This window comes from Aulonocara stuartgranti, assembly GCF_965226115.1.
Source record: "Aulonocara stuartgranti genome assembly, chromosome: 23".
NCBI lineage: Eukaryota > Metazoa > Chordata > Actinopteri > Cichliformes > Cichlidae > Aulonocara > Aulonocara stuartgranti.
This window is the reverse complement of record NC_138958.1, coordinates 35,567,832-35,590,743: the sequence shown is the minus strand read 5'-3', so window position 1 is coordinate 35,590,743 and position 22,912 is coordinate 35,567,832. Positions and strand designations below refer to the sequence as shown.

General features: G+C 40.5%; 2 long non-coding RNA genes across 2 annotated transcripts in view; one reads left to right on the top strand and one right to left on the bottom strand.

The window, feature by feature from the left end:
- Window positions 1-16,110, top strand: part of LOC309701111 — a 206,582-nt gene extending 190,472 nt beyond the window's left edge. The window contains exon 3 of the long non-coding RNA XR_014274872.1: window positions 15,907-16,110. This is a non-coding gene — a long non-coding RNA (uncharacterized lncRNA). The remainder of the gene's footprint in view (window positions 1-15,906) is intronic.
- On the bottom strand, window positions 7,970-9,510 carry LOC309701114. The gene is made up of 2 exons (XR_014274875.1): window positions 9,412-9,510; window positions 7,970-8,525 (listed from the first exon to the last, which is right to left on the bottom strand). It is a non-coding gene; the product is annotated as an uncharacterized lncRNA (long non-coding RNA).
- Window positions 16,111-22,912: the final 6,802 nt, after the last annotated feature.

The following is a 22,912-nucleotide window of genomic DNA, read 5'->3' as shown; positions in this document are numbered from 1 at the left end:
ACATACAGTCTTTCACTAACAAACATATGAGATGAAAACAAAGCAAAGGGCATGGTGAAGAGCGAGGAGTGAGTCAGGTAGAACAGGTAAAAACAATTTTCTTTCTTTAGGCTTTTTTCATTTTACCACTAAGAAATGTTTTAGCTGTTCAGGTGATATCTGTAAATGTAAGTAACTAATTCTGTTAGGCCAAATTATTACAGTATTACAAATTATTACATTATTACATATACAAGCAATGCTCCTTTGTTGGTGTGGTCTATAGTCTATACTGCTATATTACTGCTCTGCCTTTGTTTTTGGAACCCACAATATGCATTATGAAGAGTGGTTAGCACTAACCTAAGGCTCAGTAGCACAGGCCTAGAGACCAGTCTGCAACCTCTGGCAACCACTCGTCGCTAAGGGGAAATGTTTCAGACCAGTTGGCAAGCTGCTGCTAGTCACTAGGTGGAAGTGCTCACAAAGATATACAGTGCTGTACCAAAAACTTCTTTGTGTCAGTAATAGGTTGCCACGGTTACCCATAGTTTGCATAGAAGACACTAACCAACTTCTCTGCAACCATTTGCAAACTAGCAGCAGTGGCACTTGACAAAGTTTAATACAATTGCACAATTCTAATACTGGAAATGAACATTTGCATTCAAAATTAAAGTTGTGACTTTTCACTGCAGTGGAGGTATTTCAATGGTAAATGGCAAATGGCCTGTATTTGTATAGCGCTTTTCTAGTCCCTAAGGACCCCAAAGCGCTTTACACGACCTGTCATCCACCCATTCACACACACATTCACACACTGGTGATGGCATGCTACATTGTAGCCACAGCCACCCTGGGGTGCACTGACAGAGGCGATAGGTGGACCATTTGTACTTTGAAGGTTATGTTTGTCTCAAACAGTTTAAAGGTTCACTACTGCACTTAATTAGTCCAACACAAATCAGAAATGGAGAATGTTCAGTTTCAAAGTAAAGGTTATGCCATACTACTACAACAAACAGATTTCTTAAGGTATCTGTCTACTGCTGAGTGTTTGCTGGCATATCAGTGTTTTGGCCTCTCAGCAACCAAAGTAATCTCAAAGAGGTTTTGGTGCAGCACCTCTATGTGACCAGTTTCACCTTGCCACATTCAGCAAACTCCAGCAACCACTTGTCAGCTAGCTGAAGATTACACATTTTTCCCTAGTGACTGGTGGTTATCAGTGGGTTTTTGACTGGTCTCTAGACCTGTTAGACTGATGCCTAATGTAGAACTAACCAGCCTCTATAATAAACACCATGATGCCTTTTACAAAGGTAAAAGCAGACAGTCAATATAGATGTACAGACTGTCACAAGCACAGTCTGTACTGCATAAGAGCAGTGCTTACTGTATATGCATCAATGAAAGGTTTAGCCTACCACAATAAGTGAATATAAGGTGAGAAAGTGGAGGTGTGAGCATTTTCTTTTCTTTAGAATGTAGCTGCAGCTGCTGTAAATGCACCTTAGAACACACATGCATCAACACTACATATGAGCGGGCGGAGGGAGGTTTGGAGTCTTCACACACCCCCGTTCTCTGTTGCCTGTTGGGGCGGGGGCTGGGAAGAGGAGTTGGCCATCCGATTGGGGTCTGGAATGTGGGACCTCCCTGCTGCTGCGGAGTCGGGGCGGTCTGCTTCTCTCCACCCCAGTGAAGAGGGTAACATTACCTGGGTCTAGGTGCAGTTTCCCCCTCCAGGCGCAAGGGTACCAAGACCTGGGGTATAGAGTACGCTTGGGGAGTGTGATTGTGTGTACAGTGTCTATTTATGTCTGTCTCCACGTTGGGTGTAGTGATGGGATTTCCGGCTCTTTTTAGAGATCCGGCTCTTTCGGTTCGGCTCACTTTCGGCTCCGAACCGGCTCTTCAGGTTGTTTTGTTGCTTTAATTAATTTATTATTAACAATAATATAAAATTATGCACAAAAGGAATTACTAACGTAAAAACAAGTGGTTTTATTTATATATGTTTATATATAAATATATGCGGTGGCCCCTAGAGACAAAACACGTACAAACTCCAAAACACATTTCTAGCATGAACTGAACTTCCAAAGCAGAGCTACTAGATCACTTAAATTACACAATTGAAAGCATGTGTGTATTGTTTGTGTATTTAAACACAGGCACTCATATATATATTCAAATAATTTAAAAAAAAGTTCATTTACCTGTTATTACCACACACCAAATCCGGTCGTTGGTACTTGCTGGCTTGTGTAGCCACAAGATAACAAAGGCTCAACACTGCGCCCAGCATCCTGGAGCACTTCTGTTGTCTTTTGTACGTGTTTTGAGTTTTTATGTGCTTCTGAGTTTGTACGTGTTTTTACGTGTTTTGGAGTTTGTACATGCTTCAGAGTTCGTACGTGATTTGAAGTTTGTATGTGCTTTGTCTCTAGGGGCCACCGTAAATATACTTTTATTTATTCACTCCACATAAAATGTAATAAATAAATCATATAATACAAAAATCAACTATTCACATTTCAAGTTTTAACTATTTAAATTTTCAGCTTTTTCCTTTCACAAATTTAAAGTGAAAAGAACACAAAACACTGCAAACCACAACACAATTAAATATAAATTATAATATGAAAACTAAAAGAACATGCACATTCTCTGTCATATGGACCTGCATGAATAAACTTTCTCAATCCTTTATCATCTGCAACCGAAAATAGTTGTGGATGATTACTATACCTTTCTAATGTTGTTGTCCCTGCCTCTCTTTCTCTCTCTCTGTTCCTGTGCTACTGAGTGTAACTACCGCCCCTCCCCCCTCTGCCCAGCGTAAAGCACAAGGCTCGCGTGCAGAGTGAAGCGGAAAAAAAGTGCGAGAGAGAGGCTGAGAAAGAAAAAAAAAAAAACACGTGACGGCTCGCGATAAGGAGCCGGCTCGCGTCGTTCACGTCAAAGAGCCGGCTCTAAGAGCCATTTCGTTCGCGAACGACCCATCACTAGTTGGGTGAGTGCTGAGTAATTGCATATGAGACCATAAGGGTGGGACTGGATGTTTTTATCTGTGTGTGCCTGTTTGTCTGTGTCCATATGTCAGGTCGGATATCAGACGCCACCTCTCTAGGGACATCTCAGGACCTCCAAGGTATGGAGGCCTATCTCCCCCCCACCACTCCCCCTGCCAGTGGCAGACGCCCTCAGACATCGGTGCATTGGTGGTACTTGGTGTCCAGGGATGGGCGTCCAGGTACGTACCGGGTCACTCCTGGTGGCTGCTTGTCGGGGCCTGAATCCTGGGGCTCGCTCGGGCCCCTTCGGGGGATGAGGTGCCCTTGGCCTCTCGGCCTGGGGCTCGGTCACTCTAACACAGCTGGCTCACGGGCACGTCACTGCAACCCCCCCGGCTTCTGCTCCGCGGCTGCTGAGTGACCCCTCATCTGGGACTCTCCTCAGCTCTTTCCGGGAGAGTGGCACGGTTGCCCCTCCGTTGGTCTTCCTTGGTCTCTTGTGCTCTGAGGGCTTCTGGATGTCTGGAGCCTGAATCTCCTTCATACCTGCTTCATGCCCTGGAGGACGGGGCTGTGGCTCCCCACACCCTTTAGCAGATCATTACATGAAGGAACCTTTTAAATACAAGCGTGCTCATGCTCACAGGTGTACACACGGGTGCTCACACACACAAACTACACCCTTTTTTTTGGCTCCTACCTCAAAGCACACTGTGCGCTGTCGATCCTATGTGCTGCACAATAATATTCAATATTTAGTATTTACTGTTATATTCACATAGATTATTGATGATGTTGTTTATTATATTGCTCTTTTTGCTTGTTTTCTCTTTTTTCTTTCTCAACAGGTGAGCCAGATGATTGATATATGTATTTTTTGTCTGTTTGTTTTGTTGGTTTTTGTTTTTTGCCCTTTATCACCAATCCTCTTCCCCACTGTTTTTCTTTCCCTTCCTCCCTCTTCTTTCCCCCTGTCAAGTCTGTCCCATGTGTAGCAAGTGAAAATAAAATAAAATAAACAATAAAAACAAAGGTGAATCAAATAGACCAATACGGCAAGGCTGGGATGGTCCATTTGGTAAAGTAAATCCATTGGGCATCTTTCTTTGCCTTTAGACAATAATTCTGATGGCAAAAGAACCAAACGGGACAGGCGGGAAAAGAAAAAAAATAGAATGTAACTGCTGTAAAAAAAATCTGAAAGTAAGATTTGAATTATATGGAAAAACAATTGTTTGGAGTAAAAGACACTTCATTCATACAAGTGACTGTTGAAAATTAACAAGTTGGGAGTGAAAATATTGGCTCCTTAGTGTCTTTATGACACTTTTCCCTCTTCCCCAAAATGACATCTAAAATGGCGAGTGTTTTGAAATCCAAAAGCAAATGCATTAGAAGACAACCTTGAATGGAACATGGGCAAATTTAAATCCTGAAACTTTTTGATCGTATATCTTCTCTGTGACTAACGGTGTGTTCACACCGAACGCGATAGAAGCAGGCGGAGCGTCAGGCTTACATGTAAAGTCAATGGAAAGGCGCGCTGACCCGCGATTGCGGCTCCCGCGAAAATTCGGAAGCAGATTTGCGTCGCGAAAACGCCTGAAACGCGCGTGAGTGTAGCGCGTTTCAGGCGTTTGACTCGCGAAAAAAAACCACGCGCGTGAGTTTATGTGTTGCATTTTGTGCATACACGCGTTTCGCGTCCCCCGCTCGAGTTGGAAAAATCTGAACTCCAGCGTCAAATCGCGCCGCGACAACCAATCAGGAGCCTGGTGACGTGGCTGTTACCTAGTTCAAAGGGGCAGATCCAGCCAAAGCCCTTTATTCTTCAATAGAAGGAAGGCTAATCAATGCCGTAGCAAACAACCCGGTGTTGTGCCAAAAAGTGATTGTCTGCCAAAAACTGATTTCCAGTGTTTCTGTGTATTTTTTATGTGTAATATCTTTACGTATGTTCGTAAATAGACTTCGGTGAACAGGGTTTACAAAGGGGTTATATAGAGAATTAAAACAATATCTGTTTTTCAAGTATCTTTACAACTCTCTGCTATTGTACTTACATTATAACCAATCCGGTCCTTTATCCCCACTTAAAATATTTTTACAGAACTATTGTAATATTTGCTGCCGTTTCTGCTGTCCTCTTGGCCAACTTACTCTTACAAAAGACATTTTTAATGTTAATGAGATTTTTTTAACTGCATAAATAAAGGTTATATAAAAGTCGCTGCCAAAAACTGATTGCGGCTTCTACCTTGTTACACGAATGTTGTTTGTGGCTCAAGATGACTTTATGTCATCCATGAGGGATGCATTTGACATATGTTTCACATATTATAGCCCAACAAGTTACTTATAGCAGTTTAAATACGAGCAATCAGTTTTTGGCAAATACCGGAAATCAGTTTTTGGCAGACAATCACTTTTTGGCACAACACCGGAGCCGTACGACACCAGCTGCTTTCTGGACCGAGACAGGAATATAAAGGACCGAGCTTGGAGGAAGATATGTAAAGACATCGGGCAACCTGGTAAGTCCATTCATTTCTCTTAAGTTTTCTCTAAGTTTTCACTGACCCGGGGAAGCCGCACAAAAGCTAGCAAGCCACCGCTATTTTCCCACTGACGTACAAATACCGTTCTGCTTTTAGGCATGTTGTCATTTAAGAATATATTTTATTGTTTATTAATAAACAGCACACAGTGGTCCCGCTGTTCATCCGTCACTGCCTCTTTTTTTTTTATTTTGATTTTCTTTTTTTTGCACCGGACAGCATTGCATTCTGCAGCCTGATTGACAAATCTCCTGCGCTTGCCAAATTTATCATGTTTGGTTTTGATAACCATCACGTCCAATAGAAAAAACAGCACAAAAACACCCATAACTATGAGCCTCATTTGGAAATAGACACCTGCACCGCGAGGGAAAAAGGCGCACGAAAGTGGCAGGCAGATGAAGACAAACCGCGGCATATTAATACTTTTACGTTTTGCAGTCTACAAAGGTTTCCACTTTGAGAATCAATTGTGAGAACTGTGACCAATGTTCATGTGTGTGTGTGTGGAAAACAGTGTATAAAGTGTGTGGCCAGGGGCTAGTTATTCTGAGAACCCCTGCTGCAATAAATGAGGGACCACTGCCTACTCTATGATTATTATATTCAACCTGTTAACATTTAATACTGTATTGATAGAACCAACTGATTCTGAAGCAGAGCATCCCCTGTTGCTTCTCCTGGCTGCCCAGTCCCTGAGCTCCTGCTGCTGCACCCACAGTTATGTACAGCAAGCACTGATACCTTTTTAGTCGGTGGGATTGCCTGTGATCACCTTTACTAAAGATCTACAACCAATCTGATTATATCCTGTTTTTGGTTTGTTTGTTTTTTTCAATGTTGAAATTAAAATCTAGTAGCAGCCTTCTCATTTCTTTGTGTTTTGTGCTGTTTTACAGGCCCACAGGGGAGGACGGCTCCGATGCAGATGAGGGACGGGTCCCAGGACGGTCCATCGGTGGTGGAGCTGGAGCCACACCAGTCTCCAATGGAGCATTTCCTCCTCAGCCTGGTTCCTGCTCTGGAGAGCAGCTGGGTCCTTTTTATTCCTGTCTCTCTGTAAATACTAGTGATGGGTCGTTCGCGAACGAAATGGCTCTTAGAGCCGGCTCTTTGACGTGAACGACGCGAGCCGGCTCCTTATCGCGAGCCGTCACGTGGGTTTTTTTTTTTCTTTCTTTCTCAGCCTCTCTCTCGCACTTTTTTTCCGCTTCACTCTGCACGCGAGCCTTGTGCTTTACGCTGGGCAGAGGGGGGAGGGGCGGTAGTTACACTCAGTAGCACAGGAACAGAGCCAGAGAGAGAGAAAGAGAGGCAGGGACAACAACATTAGAAAGGTATAGTAATCATCCACAACTATTTTCGGTTGCAGATGATAAAGGATTGAGAAAGTTTATTCATGCAGGTCCATATGACAGAGAATGTGCATGTTCTTTTAGTTTTCATATTATAATTTATATTTAATTGTGTTGTGGTTTGCAGTGTTTTGTGTTCTTTTCACTTTAAATTTGTGAAAGGAAAAAGCTGAAAATTTAAATAGTTAAAACTTGAAATGTGAATAGTTGATTTTTGTATTATATGATTTATTTATTACATTTTATGTGGAGTGAATAAATAAAAGTATATTTACGGTGGCCCCTAGAGACAAAGCACATACAAACTTCAAATCACGTACGAACTCTGAAGCATGTACAAACTCCAAAACACGTAAAAACACGTACAAACTCCGAAGCACGTAAAAACTCAGAAGCATATAAAAACTCAAAACACGTACAAAAGACAACAGAAGTGCTCCAGGATGCTGGGCGCAGTGTTGAGCCTTTGTTATCTTGTGGCTACACAAGCCAGCAAGTACCAACGACCGGATTTGGTGTGTGGTAATAACAGGTAAATGAACTTTTTTTAAAATTATTTGAATATATATATGAGTGCCTGTGTATAAATACACAAACAATACACACATGCTTTCAATTGTGTAATTTAAGTGATCTAGTAGCTCTGCTTTGGAAGTTCAGTTCATGCTAGAAATGTGTTTTGGAGTTTGTACGTGTTTTGTCTCTAGGGGCCACCGCATATATTTATATATAAACATATATAAATAAAACCACTTGTTTTTACGTTAGTAATTCCTTTTGTGCATAATTTTATATTATTGTTAATAATAAATTAATTAAAGCAACAAAACAACCTGAAGAGCCGGTTCGGAGCCGAAAGAGCCGGCTCTTTTTAGTGAGCCGAACCGAAAGAGCTGGATCTCTAAAAAGAGCCGGAAATCCCATCACTAGTAAATACTTATATTTTATATATTTATGTTTAATGTATTTCTGTGTGAGAATTTTAATATTATTTCAAATAAATTTTTATAATGACTAATGTCTCAGTTCTACTACACAGCAAATGTTGGCACACGACTTGACACATGTAGAATTTATTTCATATTATACTAATGACAAAATATACTGATACAGTGGGATGCAGAAGTTTGGGCAACCTTGTTAATAGACATCATTTTCCTGTATAAATCGTTGGTTGTTACAATAAAAAAATGTCAGTTAAATATCATACAGGAGACACACACAGTGATATTTGAGAAGTGAAAAGAAGTTTACTGGATTTACAAAAAGTGTGCAATAATTATTTAAACAAAATCAAGCAGGTGCATAAATTTGGGCACCACAAAAAAGAAATGAAATAAATATTTAGTGTATATCAATGTGTGTGTCTCCTATATGATATATGGGGTGCCTTTGTCTGGACGTGCTTCCCATCCAGAGCTGCACAGCACAGAGGGAAGTTCCAGCGCTCCTGGAGTCCCTCTGTGATGGACCGCCAGTCTCCAGGTGAAGGCACAGCCATGAAGTCGTCCACTAGACAGTCCCAGATGGCCGTCGCTGCCTGGGGGGTGATCTGACACACCGACTCTGTAACTGAACGCTTGGTGCTGAAGCAGTCCGCGGTGACAAGGAGCCTGGACAAAATTGTTCAAAATCAGTATTATGTGTACTGCAGTTAAAAAATACATTATTCAAATTCCAAAACACTTTTGTGATGTCAGATTTAATCACAAAACTTAAATCTTACATAAAACATTTTGTAATTATAAGGATAATTACAAAATGTATATTAGATAATATCTAAAACAGTTGTGTTTTATTTTAACTTTAACATATCATAATTTGATTGGTAGCAACTTTCACAACTACAGTGAGCCAATCACTCATAATTCCTAAACATGTCAATCAGGTAGGAATGAAGTGAGACATTAATAGAAATAAAGAGTTGTATGTTGACATGTAGCCCTTTCCTTGCTTAAATCATTAATATTTTTGAAAAATTAATCTGTGATAAGACAGCTTATCAAGATAGAACCATGTAACTAGAGATGAACCAAACTGTTCACAGTTTTATCTAACTCTGTTTTAATAAAGGCTGGTGACGCCTGCTATAGAGTCTGACAGCTGCAGGGATTATATACAAACATTCAACTATCCCAGAATTAAACCAGGTCTAAATAAAAAGGAGTGAGTATCACTACAAGGTTAACTCAGTGGTGCTAATGCTACAGTTTGATATCAGCAAACACCGAGCGCATACATTGATGTGACACCACAGCCATGCTATCATGCAAACACTGATAACAGCATAAATCGAATTAAATCGGACTTGATGAGAGCTTCTGAGTATCACTAGAAATATTATAAACAGTCGTCTTTGTACCACAGGTTACTTTCAGTAAACACCGAGCGCATTCACTGTTAGCATAGCACATCCATGTTAGCAGTGTATAAATGGATGGTTTAGCATATTAGCACAGGTATCAATAAAGGACTACCGTATTAAATAGTTTTACTAACCTCAGGCAGACGGACAGGCGCTCTGCAGGTGGGATTGAGCATCTGTAGTTGGTGTCTAGGCGGGCGATTCTGGGACCGACGAGGGAAAGCAGGTCCTCAAACTGGCTGACGGTGATATTGCTGAAATCGACCGTCATCCAGGCGCAGCTCCTGGAGCAAGTGGTGAAACTCACCAAACTGCTCACGCCTCTGGAGGACCTGATGGACCCAGGTACGGCAAGGATGTCCTTTACGCCGCTACTCTGCTCTCCACAGTAAATAGAGAAGGGAGACTCTCTCTTCAAGCGCTAGCTTGACAGCTGCCATCTTGCAAAGATACCGGTCTTGCAAAACTTCCTCCCACATCCCTCCCACATTTCCGGTTCACGCGCGTTAAAATATGATATTTTGGGGCGCGATGGATTTTTCTTGGACACGCGTAGAGGTGCGAATGTGCACGCGTCAAGTTAGGGGCGTTTGGGGCTTTTTTCACGCGCCCATCGCGTTCGGTGTGAACACACCGTAAGGCTGTTGTCTATTACAGCGGTCCCCAACCTTATTTGCGCCACGGACCGGTTTATGCCCGACAATATTTTCACAGACCGGCCTTTAAGGAGTCGCGGAAAAATACAACAAAATAAAACTAGTACCGGTACCGAAAAAAAGAGGATTTATTCATAACACACGTGAAAAGACCCAGGAAAACCGAGTAAACGATAAAAACGATAACAAAATAACGCTGAAAACCGATAAAAACCCTGAAAACCATACATTTCACACCTGAGCCTCAACTCTCGCGGCCCGGTACCAAACGACTCACGGACCTGTACCGGGCCGAGGCCCGGGGGTTTGGGACTGCTGGTCTATTACACAAAAGATCCCTCGTTCAGAACCGTGGGGAGATGCAAATATATTTGGGGTTGTGTCATGAATGGGTGTCCGGTGTTAAGATCTAGCAAATCAAATACGTGGAGCTGTCTGCTGTGGCAACCCACTGGGAATATGGGAGCAGCCGAAAAAAGAGGCTTTGTGTGCAGAGGAAGGGAAAAAAAAGTCATTTCAGTTATTTCAAATGATGACATGTATTTATGCCATCAAATGTCTATCAAAGATTAACTGGCTTGCATGTCTGAAAAGTGAAGCCAACATGGGAATTCTTTAAACTAACATTCTTTGTAATTGTCAGCAGCATGTGACTGGTGGTACAAAGAAGTTTTATTGTTTGGAAACCTGCTGGAGGACAGCTATAAATGCTTTCCTGAGGATTTAATGTTCTAGTACCAAGGCTTATAATACAATGATTTTGATTTTGTAAACATAGCCCCATCAGCGTAAAAAAGGAAGGATAAACTATTGTTAACTATTGATTGACAAATCACTACAGTGTGTGATCCTTTCACTTCATTGTCAGATTTCAAAACAGTGAAATGGTAATGGCAGAAGCACCCAGCTCGCGGCTTCATAACAGGATTACACTAATGTTACAATCAGGTTAGTGAAAACAATAGTTAAAGACTATGGTGTGACCAAAATTAATGTGACCATGTGCAATGAACCTGTTATTTTATTGCATTTGAAATGGTTGCTTGAAGAACTGGACCAGGTTGCAGTCGCTGTCTTCAAAGTGACTTTGAATCAGAAGTTCTAAAATTTCCTCACAAACTGGTGACTGCAAAATGGCATAGGTGCTTGGCAACCTTGCTCTTATATAGGAACATGAATGGAAACCATGTAAATACATGGTTCCTGTGTAGGAGTCCTCAAGTAGTTTACTGATTTTCACATTCCGCTGCTCTAATCTTCAGCAGCTTATAACAGACAGTTTAAAAACTATAAAAAAAATTTAAAAGCAGAATAAGAGGTAAAGTTTTTTCTAACAATTACATTTTTCTAGTTTAGTCTTTCCAAAATACTATATTTCATCTATTTTTACAGGGAACAGTCAGGCAAACATTTGACGCACGCGTTTTCTTTATCAACGGCCTTTCTCTTATGCTATTTTGAGAACAGAGAAGAAGTGGCAATACAAAACTGATTTTATACATACCTCAGCTTGCTGTAGTTTAAAGTTATACAATTCTGACCTACAATCTAAAAAAAGATAACTCTGTGACTGAAGGTAAGCTGGGAGAGAGTTCTCTGCCTCAAGTTTATCCTCTCTTGACAGTATCTACTCCCTAGCTGCAAAACTTTGCTGCTATGGGTTTTCTTTTTAAGCACAGTTCACATCTGCTGAGAGACCTTCACCTAGTTTTTTGGTTTTTTGTTGTTGGTGGTGGTTTTTTTTGCAGGACCTACAGACTTAACCCACTTCACATTTCTGTGAGAGTTAGAGTGCAGGGAAGATATCAAACTGTACCTCAACGCCATAAAGAATGGCACGTATTAGAGTGGTAAGTGAATTAAAACCAACATATCATGTCTGTTGTAGTGATGGGTCGGTCGCAAACGAAATGGCTCTTAGAGCCGGATCTTTGAAGTGAACGATGCGAAGGAGCCGTGTTTTTTTTTTCCTTCTTTCTCCTGCCCTCTCTTTCACTTTTTTTCGCTTCACGCTGCAAGTCACCCTTGCGTTTGCGCCCCTCCCCCTCTGCTCAGCGCTGAGCTGAGGGGGTGGGGCGGTAGTTACACTCAAACAGCAGTAGCACACAACAAGAGCAGGAGAGAGAGGGAAAGAAAGAGAGCCAGGAGCAACAACAAGAGACAACACCGTCACATTGGAAAGGTACAGTAAAGAAAATGAGTGACACCAAGAAAAGAAGCAAAGTCTGGAGCCATTTCAATCTTATTGACAAAACAAAGGCAGAGTGTAGAGTCTACAAGAAAAGGATATCATATAGAGCCGGCTCCACAAACAACATGCACAGGCACCTAAGAACTGTCCACCCATCAGTGCAATGGGAAGATAAAACGCAGTCAGTTGAGTGTGATATTAATAGTTCTAAATGCCAACCTTTCCCTTAATTAAAGATCTGGGCGTTCTTTTCCCCCCCTTTTTTTCCATATTTTCATTTATATTTTATTGTGTTGTGGTTTGCAGTGTTTTGTGTTGTTTCACTTTAAATTTGTTTAAAAGGAAAAAGCTGAAAATTTAAGTAGTTAAAAGTTGAAATGTAAATAGTTGGTTTCTGTATTTTATACTTTATTTATTACATTTTATGTGGAGTGAATAAATAAAAGTATATTTACAGTGGCAGCACGGTGGCACGGTGGTTAGCACTGTTGCCGCACAGCAAGAAGGTCCTGAGTTCAATTCCACCATCAGGCCGGGGTCTTTCTGTGTGGAGTTTGCATGTTCTCCCCGTGTTTGCGTGGGTTCTCTCCGGGTACTCCGGCTTCCTCCCACCGTCCAAAGACATGCAGCTTGTGGGGATAGGTTAATTGGATAATCCAAATTGCCACTAGGTGTGAATGTGAGTGTGAATGGTTGTCTGTCCCTGTGTGTTAGCCCTGCGACAGACTGGCGACCTGTCCAGGGTGTACCCTGCCTCTCGCCCTGTGACAGCTGGGATAGGCTCCAGCGCCCCCCGCGACCCTGAAAAGGATAAGCGGAAGCGAATGGATGGATGGATGGATATTTACAGTGGCCCCTAGAGACAAAGCACGTACACACTCCAAAACACGTACAAACTCCGGAGCACGTACGAGCTCCAAAACACAACGGAAGTGCTCCAGGATGCTAGGGGCCGTGTTGAGCTTTTGTTACCTAGTGGCTACACAAGCCAGGAAGTACCAACAATCGGATTGGCTGTGTGGTAGTAACAGGTAAATGAAGTTTTTTTTTTTAAATTATTTGAATATATATATATATGAGTGTTTGTGTATTAATACAAAAACTATAGACATATGAATTCGATTGTGTAATTTAAGTGATCTAGGTAGCTCTGTTTTGGAAGTTCAGTTAACGCTAGAAATGTGTTTTGGAGTTTGTACGTGCTTTGGAGTTTCTAAGTGCTTTGGAGTTTGTACGTGTTTCGTCTTTAGGGGCCCCATAAATATTTATATATAAACAGACATAAAGAAAAGCGTGTTTTTTTACATTACTAATTCCTTTTGTGCATAATTTTATATTGTTGTTGATAATTAATTAATTAAAGCAACAAAACAACCTGAAGAGCAAGTTGGGAGCCGAAAGAGCCAGCTCTTTTTAGTGAACCGAGCTGAAAGAGCCGGAAATCCCATCACTAGTCTGTTGGATACTCGTGTTCAAACCATGTGCCATTAATTTAGGGCACAAAATCATGGCTAAAGAATATTTTCCCATAGAGTTTTATGCTAATCCAGCCTGTCACAACCCAGACTGGAGCACATATTTAATACATGTTCGTCTATAGGAGCCCCCACACGCTTCAAAGTGTGTCACAAGGACGCGTCGCAATCCCCTCTACGCCAACATCTACCAGCAGGTCTCCTCATCACTGTTTCAGAATGACTCACACAGCTGGCGACTAAAAATAGCTTATAAGTCTCCTTCCTTGGCTCACAATCTCTCCCTCTTATCTCTTTACCCGCTCTCCGCTTCTCCTTTTCTCTTAATTTGTCTCTCACTATTCCCTCTCTCCACATCTTCCACACAAATACCCCAAACTGGTGAATTAGAGTATGAATCATCAGTGTCCTCTGGAAAAAACAAAACAAAACAGAATTACACAGGATTGGGAGGGGAGGGGATGATGTAGCACAGCTGGAAAATGATGAACTCAGAATATAGGTCATAGCGAGATGATGTTATCAAAGCTTAAATCAGACAAAAGGAAATGATATGGCTCAGGTCCATGTTTGCTATTACGCAAACGTAACCTACTTTCCCACCTGCCTGTGCTGTGATATGGTATTATTTTTTATTTTGTCCACACAAAAAAATCATCCAAATGAACATTGTTCTGTTGTAAAATACACTCTTCCACAAGGCAACCAGAGCTTTACACTCAATCACAGATTTTCACTTGGGATCTGCAGAGTACAACCACAGCCTTGTAGAGATGGTCACTGAGCTGTTCCACTGGAGCGGCTGGAGGGTTAGGTGCTTGACTCGAAAACATCTTGACAGTAGTTGCTGATGCAGGGCGGCGTGTTCCCTGCTAGCTAATGCTTTTATGTTGACACACAGAGCTCATGCCAACCTTTTATGAAATGTTATCAATCAGCCAGGTAGGGTTTTCCCTCATTGTGCATGAAACCTGCAATTAACTGCAATGAAAATGGCTGTGCCGTAAAAGGCTATATTTAAGGTGGCTCAAGAGCAAATTAAATAAGAGGGTTGTGGCTTTGGTTCAATATGTATTTACAAAATAAATAAAGCAGCCAATATTCCCATTTTACAACTGTTAAATATTGATATTTTAATGACACTAGAAGGAATATACTGATATGGTACTGGATAATTACGGTGGCCCCCAGAGACAAAGCACGTACAAACTCCAAAACACTTGCAAAATCCAAATCACTTGCAAACTCAAAAACACTTGCAAACTCCAAAACACTTGCAAAATCCAAAACACATGCAAATTTCCAAAACACAATGGAAGTGCTCCAGGACGCTAGGGGCAGTGTTGAGCTTTTGTTACCTAGTAACTACACAAGCCAGGAAGTACCAATGACCGGATTTGGGCTGTATCCCAATTCAGGGTCTGCAGCCTTAAAGGCCGCATTTTAAGGCCGATTACGGCACAGCAACACGACGAAGGCTGTCCCAATTCAAAGGCTGCTCGAAATGCGGCCCTCAAATGCTTCCTTAATTTCCCTGAATTTTAAGGATGGGCCAAACATATCCCAGATTTCACAGCGCGGCGGTGGTGTGGATAATTTTACCGAAAAAAACGGCGGAAGCAGAGCCGCCGAAGAGTAAACTTTCAGAAGTAAGTACTGAATATTATGTCACTTATTTATGCGCAAATGTTGTTATAATGAAGAACATTAAAACATTACTGTTGGCCACATATCGGGAAAGTTATGTGACATTAGCGATGTTTGTACTAACTTGGTTTTAAAGCCTTTACTTCAAAATATACGCCGTTCAATAGTTGACTTTAATCTTACTGAGAATGTGATGATTTTATGGATAATTAAAGTCAGTCATATATCCACAAACACAACAGGCTGAAAGTCAGTGATGCTGCTCGGTTTGCAGTCCTGAGTATCACGGCACAAGCAGGATTCACTGCACTGTTAATGTTAGCTATGTTATATTGTTGCCTCTATTCGGTGGTGTCGAGCCAAACGGACTTTAACGTGTGTTTGAACGAGCTGACGGTTCACTCGTTAAGCTGAAAGAAAGATGCTTTAATCACAGGAGTCACACATGTGTCCACTGTACCATCTGGGAACTCTTTTTGTTTCGTAATGACACAAACACTAAATCCTCCTTCTTTTGTGCTGTTTTGCAGCAGTGTATACACCTGAGACTGTCACCTGTCTGTCTGTCCTTCACTCTCTCTCTCTGTTTCTTTCTCTCTGATTGTGTAATAAAAGTATGAACATTCATTTATAAGTTACACTTGTGTTTGAATCCTGCAGCTTATCACACATTTGATTTCCATGTGTGACAACTGCAAGTGTCCAGAGTGAGGACAGACTGAGGGACCCACTGCTGCACATCATCTGTGAGGCTTTGTACCCCTGATGATCCACCAGGACAAACTCATCAGTGTGTGAGGAAGAGGAGGAGGAAGAGCCAGCAGCAGCTGACAGATGGAGAGAATAGACAGACTGTTCCCTGTTTGTGAAGGACTGCTAGAAAAAGTTTAACATAACTAATTGTCTGTCCTGAATCAGTCTTATTAAGTAATGTTCAAATAATTTTATCCTCCCAGTGTTTTCAGTGTGGGAGAAAGTACTCAGGGCCTTCAAGTTACACACTATGAAAGGCAGCAACAAGTTTAACATTCAGAAACCTAAAGTATGTATCAGCAGCAGAATGGACCTAAAAATAAATGTTTGTTTCAGTTCTATGAAGCTTTGAGTATTTTGGATTAGTAGTACTGCTGTGTTTGTTGCATCATATTGCTGTAATTGTTTATATGCTTTATATATTCTGAGGTAAGTTGATCTATAGGGTTACATCATATTCTATAAGAATGTTATGTGTTTGTATACTTTCTGCCCAGTTTGACCCATTTAGCAGAAGTCAGCCTGTTTAAGGCTCTGATATCTATTCTGTATGACTTAAAGCAGTTATGACATGGTCTGATTTTCTCACCCAATAAAGGAATATTCAATATATCAGTCTACTCTTCATTTTATCAGAAACATTTATCACAGCTTGTACATTTTCTTTTTATAAATATATGTAAGCAATGAGCCAAATTTAGTAATGCCAACATACTGAAGGAACAACATTTGTCTCTTATATATGATACACCTATATATACACTGTCAAAGACACTTGTCTTTGAGTGAAGATTTAAGGTGATAAGACATATAAATAACTGCAACTTGAATCTGTACTGAAGCTCAGTATTTGACACAGAGTTCATGTTCACTGCTGTAATAGCTAATAATGATTAATATAATAACCATAATATTGGCCATATTATATTTACATTACCAAAGTGATATGACTTTAGTCTCATGAACAACATTAGCTAATTCTTATTTACTAGCTAATCTTAAATGACTGTTCAGTACAGAAATGAAGCCCAAAAATCATGTTTTACTGTCCTGTGGTCTCAGCCTCAGATACTTATCAAATCACACAAAGCTCTTGTAGAAACAAACAAACAAATTAACAAAATATGTTCTCCTTCATTTCTGTCAAACAAAGTTGTATGACACGTTTCCAGCGGTTAGTATCATGGTTGCTAGGCAACCTGGGAAGCGCGACGGAGACTAGACCGTCCCATACAGACAAACTTGCCGTTTATTTTGCAAATCGAGCTCAACACTGCCCCTAGCGTCCTGGAGCACTTCCGTTGTGTTTTGGAATTTGCAAGTGTTTTGGAATTTGCAAGTGTTTTGGAATTTGCATGTGTTTTGGATTTTGCAAGTGTTTTGGATTTTGCAAGTGTTTTGGAGTTTGCAAGTGTTTTGGAGTTTGCAAGTGTTTGGAGTTTGTACGTGCTTTGTCTCTAGGGGCCACCGTAGATAATATTCGCATAAAGTCAAATATAATATGACATATGATGTGTTACCTTAGAATATGAATAAAAGTAAGAACAAAATAAAAAGACTGAAATATAATTAGTTGCTGCTGGTCATATTGCTTTAAGCAATGGTATTATTTCAGAATTTTACAATCAGTGTAAATCCTCTCACATGGAAACACTGGTACTTTATTTTATGTTTGTGGGCAAAAAACTACCAAAAGCAGTTTTGTTTATAGAATTCATGCCAAGATATATTTACAAATGAGTCTAAAACTGGACCCAAAGAAAAAGAGTGAAAAGTCAAATGCTAAAAACTGCACTTCCTGTAATGGCCACTTGAGCCTGGCACCAAAAGTGAGTAAGTCCTCATAGACTCGCACGTTAAAATGCACAAATTGACAGCAGAACAAAAATGCTTTTGGTGACTACAGCTAATTTCTTCCTTTGTCTTCCTTTGTACGGGGAGAATTTGTGTACAATTCTGTAGTCTACACTATTTAAGTCTAACAGTCAGACATTGTATTGGGCCGCACGTCTTGATCTTTGAATTCAGGTGTTTTCAATCCTGTTACTACAGGTGTCTAAATTCAAGCACGTATCCAAGCATGATAGTGTAATAGTGTCACCGTTGGTAGTCAGTGGCGGTGAAATTTCACCGACGGTATAATTGCAAAATGGAAATATATAGGAACCACCACAGCTCAGTTATGAAGTCGCAAAGGCACAGATTGGGGTTCACTGAGTGCTGACTTATAGTCTGGACCACTTGACTGTGCTACAGTAGTAATGTTGGTGCATTTGGAGCATTTTAATGCGTTTATCCGATAAGTAAAAGGGGCTGTGTGGTTAATCTTACTAACAGCCCACCCTAGAAGTCGCTGCTCTGGTTTTGGTGAGCTACAGCCTGCTATACACATTTATTAGCTGATTTATTACCGTTTACCATATGTTGTTGAATTTAAAGTGGAAGTTTGAAGAGCAATGTGTCATCACAGTGGCTACTTGCATTTCTTAAATACAGCTTATGGTGCAAAGTAGGTTACCAAGTCACTGCATATAGATTATTTCTATACTTTGCCATTTCAAGCATTTGATTAAATATGTTTATTGTCCCAAAAATCCCCAAATGTACTTGTAAATAGTTTGCTTTCTGGTTACTGAGTCATATCAGTCAGCCAACTACTATGGAGAGGATTAATATGTGACTCTAGAATGCATTTAGGTTAAAACCTTGACCACTGAGTTTTTGCATCCAGCCCTGACCAGTTTTAATTGTAGAAACAGCAGCTCAACACTATCAAAAGAAAGATTTAAAGGCTTGATACAGCTTTGGGAAGCCTAGTTTATCATATACTTTTGGAGGATTTGTTGACTCTCTGTAGTATTTTATCCAGTTTCACTCCTGTAATCCAATTTTTATGTTTGGACATGAAACATGTAATGAAATGTATATTTAATAAATACTTTTTCAACTGTAGTCTGGCAAAACAAACATCTGAATCTATAACGTACCATAATTCAGCCTTATTTTCTACAGTTGACAGGCTAACAAACCCTCCTGTGTCAGTGGCAGCTGAACTTCATTCGACCATGGCCTGCAATGACTTTGCCAAATTCTTCACTGAAAAAATCCCAAAAATTAGACAAGCAATTGGTACATCAACAGCAGATCCAGGATATGTACTGTGTCCACCAAAAAACTGTTTAAACACCATGAAACAGTTTCAACCTATTAACAGCAAAGACCTGGAGGACATCTTAGGTCAACTGAACTCCTCCTCCTGCTGTTTAGATGTCCTGCCAACAAGTTTTTTCAAAAAGGTCTCAAAGACTTTAGAGTCAGACCTGTTACAGATCGTCAACTTTTCTTTATTATCAGGTGTGTTTCCAGAATCACTAAAAACTGCTGTAATCAAACCTATACTGAAAAAGGACAATCTTGACAAGACACAAATTAACAACTACAGGCCGATCTCAAATCTCCCGTTTTTAAGTAAGATCATTGAAAAAGCAGTTTCTCAACAGCTCAGTTACTTCTTAAAACAGAATAATTGCTACGATGCCTTCCAGTCAGGTTTTAGACAGAACCACAGCACTGAAACCGCTCTGACCAAAGTGTTTAATGACATATGTCTGAATACAGACAGTGGAAAAATGTCAGTCCTAGTTTTACTGGATCTCAGTGCAGCATTTGATACAGTTGACCACAACATATTACTCAAACGACTGGAGAACTGGACAGGTCTTTCAGGAACTGTACTAAACTGGTTCAAAACATACGTAGAAAACAGGAAATACTTTGTATCAATAGGTAACTTCACATCTGAGCAGACAAGTATCACATGTGGAGTTCCCCAAGGTTCCATCTTGGGACCCCTTCTGTTTAACATCTACATGCTCCCACTGGCACAGATTATAAACAACAACAAAATAAACTATCACAGCTATGCAGATGACACACAAATATATATCACAATGTCACCAGGAGACCGAGGCCCTGTACAGGCTCTTGGTAAATGCATTGAGGAAATCAATGACTGGTTGTGCCACAATTTTCTCCAGCTAAACAAAAACAAAACTGAGGTAATAGTCTTTGGCGCCAAAGAAAAACGATTACAGGTCACCAGAGAACTTCAATCTATACATCTAAAAACCACAAACCAGGCGAGAAATTTGGGTGTAGTGATGGATGCAGACCTAAACTTAGAAAAACACATTAAGACAATAACAAAGTCAGCTTACTATCACCTCAAGAATATATCAAGGATAAAAGATCTGATGTCTCAACAGGACCTGGAAAAACTAGTCCATGCATTCATCTTTAGTAGGCTTGATTACTGTAACAGCATCTTTACAGGTCTACCTAAAAAATCAGTCAGACAACTACAGCTCATTCAGAACTCTGCTGCTCGAGTCCTCACTAAGACCAAAAAAGTGGACCACATCAGTCCAGCTCTGAGGTCTTTACACTGGCTGCCTGTCCGTCAGAGGATAGACTTTAAAGTTCTGATGCTGGCCTATAAAGCTCTGAATGGTTTAGGACCAAAATACATCAATGACCTCCTGACCCAGTATGAACCATCCAGATCCCTCAGGTCATCTGGATCCGGTCTTTTATCAGTTCCCAGAGTCAGAACCAGACACGGAGAAGCTGCATTCAGCTTTTATGCTCCTTATATCTGGAACAAACTCCCAGAAAGCCTCAGATCAGCTGAAACACTCAGTTTATTTAAATCCAGGTTGAAGACTCACCTGTTCTCAGCTGCATTTGAATAAAGCACCAAATCCACACTTTAAGCTTAAAATTCAAAACTTACATTTAACTACTGATTTTATCTACTGTTCTGATTTTATCTGTTTTGATTTTATATACTGTTTTGTTTGTTTGTTAATTAGTTAGTTAGTTTATTTGCTTGTTTTAATCAATTTTAAATCATGCTTTTTATTTGTTCTTGTTTCTAATGTCTCTGTAAAGCACTTTGAATCGCCTTGTTGTTGAATTGTGCTATACAAATAAACTTGCCTTGCCTTGCCTTGCCTTCCTGCTACAGGCCCGTTCCTTTAGCACATGCTGTGCGTATTGTACCTGATATTTCAACAGTGCCTTGTTTTTGATCTACCATGTACTCCATCATTTAACAGCAGCTGATTAAAGTTCAGAATCTAACCAGCGGCCCTCATATACACCCTTGCCAGCTAACTTTCCCCTTACCAGTTTTTGGTGAGGAACATTTGTTCATTAGTAAAACCAACAGCTCACTCCCACCAGACTTTCATCCCTGTATCCAAATACTTGGCATATTCCAAAATATTAGCAAGCGTTTCTTGGCAAGAGCAGGAAGCAGGGATTTAATTTGGTGAACTTTGTGTATTTTAATGGTTTTGATACTAGCAGTGTTAATGTAGAGAGCTATAGCAGCTAGTAACAGGCACGGCTCCATATGACTCAAAGCTGGCGTCTGCACTGTTTGAGTGGTAACGCAGACACTGCACCATGATATCAAAGCAACCAGTTCTGCTGTGTGAAGGCACAGTTTGCTTATAGTACACTGTAATCACTAATGACTTAAAGAGCATTTTAACACCCACTCCAACGCATAGATTGATATTACACCTGACAGTCAATCAGAATTAATAGAATTATTACAAACAGCTTGGATTCTCTTGTATGACTTGAAGCATGTTATCCCTGAGTTTGAGCTTTGTTTCATAATTTGAGGGCCTATACGAGAAGTTAGCACGAGAAAATGCTAACTTCCTGGTTTGAGACCAGATGTAGGGTTGTACATTTCCGGTAGCTTTACTTTGCGGTCAATCGCTACTGCGAAGATATACTCCAAAATCATGTCCAAAACTCGAAAACGGAAAGATCGCGTTAAGTTACAAAGAGCAGAAGGTGGGAACACTCACCACTGTTGTGTCATAAAAAATCTAATGATCAATTTTGACGTTTAAAGAGTTTAGATCAATCAGTTGTTTACATCACTCAACACAGGCAGAACTGCATTACTGCAGCAGAAGACACATCATCCACATTCAGAAGCACATCTCTGTATAGTGACAGTTATTATGATTTAAACAGGCAAATGTTCAGCATTCAAACCACAGGTGAAGAATAGTCAAACCAGATGTTTCCCTGTTATGTCGAGATCAGCTAGTCAAGTACACACCTACACAGCATGTTAACAAACCATGAAAAAAAGCCACACAAAAAATGAACGATTGCTGGTAACGTTTTCTATGCATTAGTATTTACGAAGGGTATGTTGTGACTTACCTTCAAAATTACAGTGGTCCCTCGCTATAACGCGGTTCACCTTTCACCTCGCTGTTTCGCAGATTTTTTAGTGCAAGTTTGCATGTTTATTTTTTTTTTTTTACATCACATTGTGTCCTGATCGCTGCAGACGATCTCCTCCGTGATGTCTCTCCTGTACAGTACAGAATCGCTGCATCGATCGCTAGCAGTGTGACTCTGAAGTGCAGTACTGTATGTCTATGATGTCGACGAAACGTTTTTAAAAAATAAAATTGGCTACTTGATTTCACCTATCGCTGGTTATTTTTAGAACATAACACCCGCGATAAACGAGGGACCGCTGTTTACAGATACTGAGAAATATAAAATTTGAATCCCTTTTCTCTTTTGCTCTGAGACGCGGGGGAAAAATATCGACAAGTCGATGAATATCATTTACAGATATATTGGATAAATGCCCAAAACATCTACAGAAATGTAAATCGCCGCTTGAGTCATTCATTTGCTAAACTTGTTTTGGACCGTAAACAAGGCGTGAATAGGACACCGGAAACAAAGCTCCCCACAGGAGTTTCCGCACCGGAAGTAGCATATGCTAACGTGCACATAGTCTATAGTACCACAAAACATTACAGATTTTTCAACAATTTTTTTTTTTCTTCTTGACGACAGAACTACA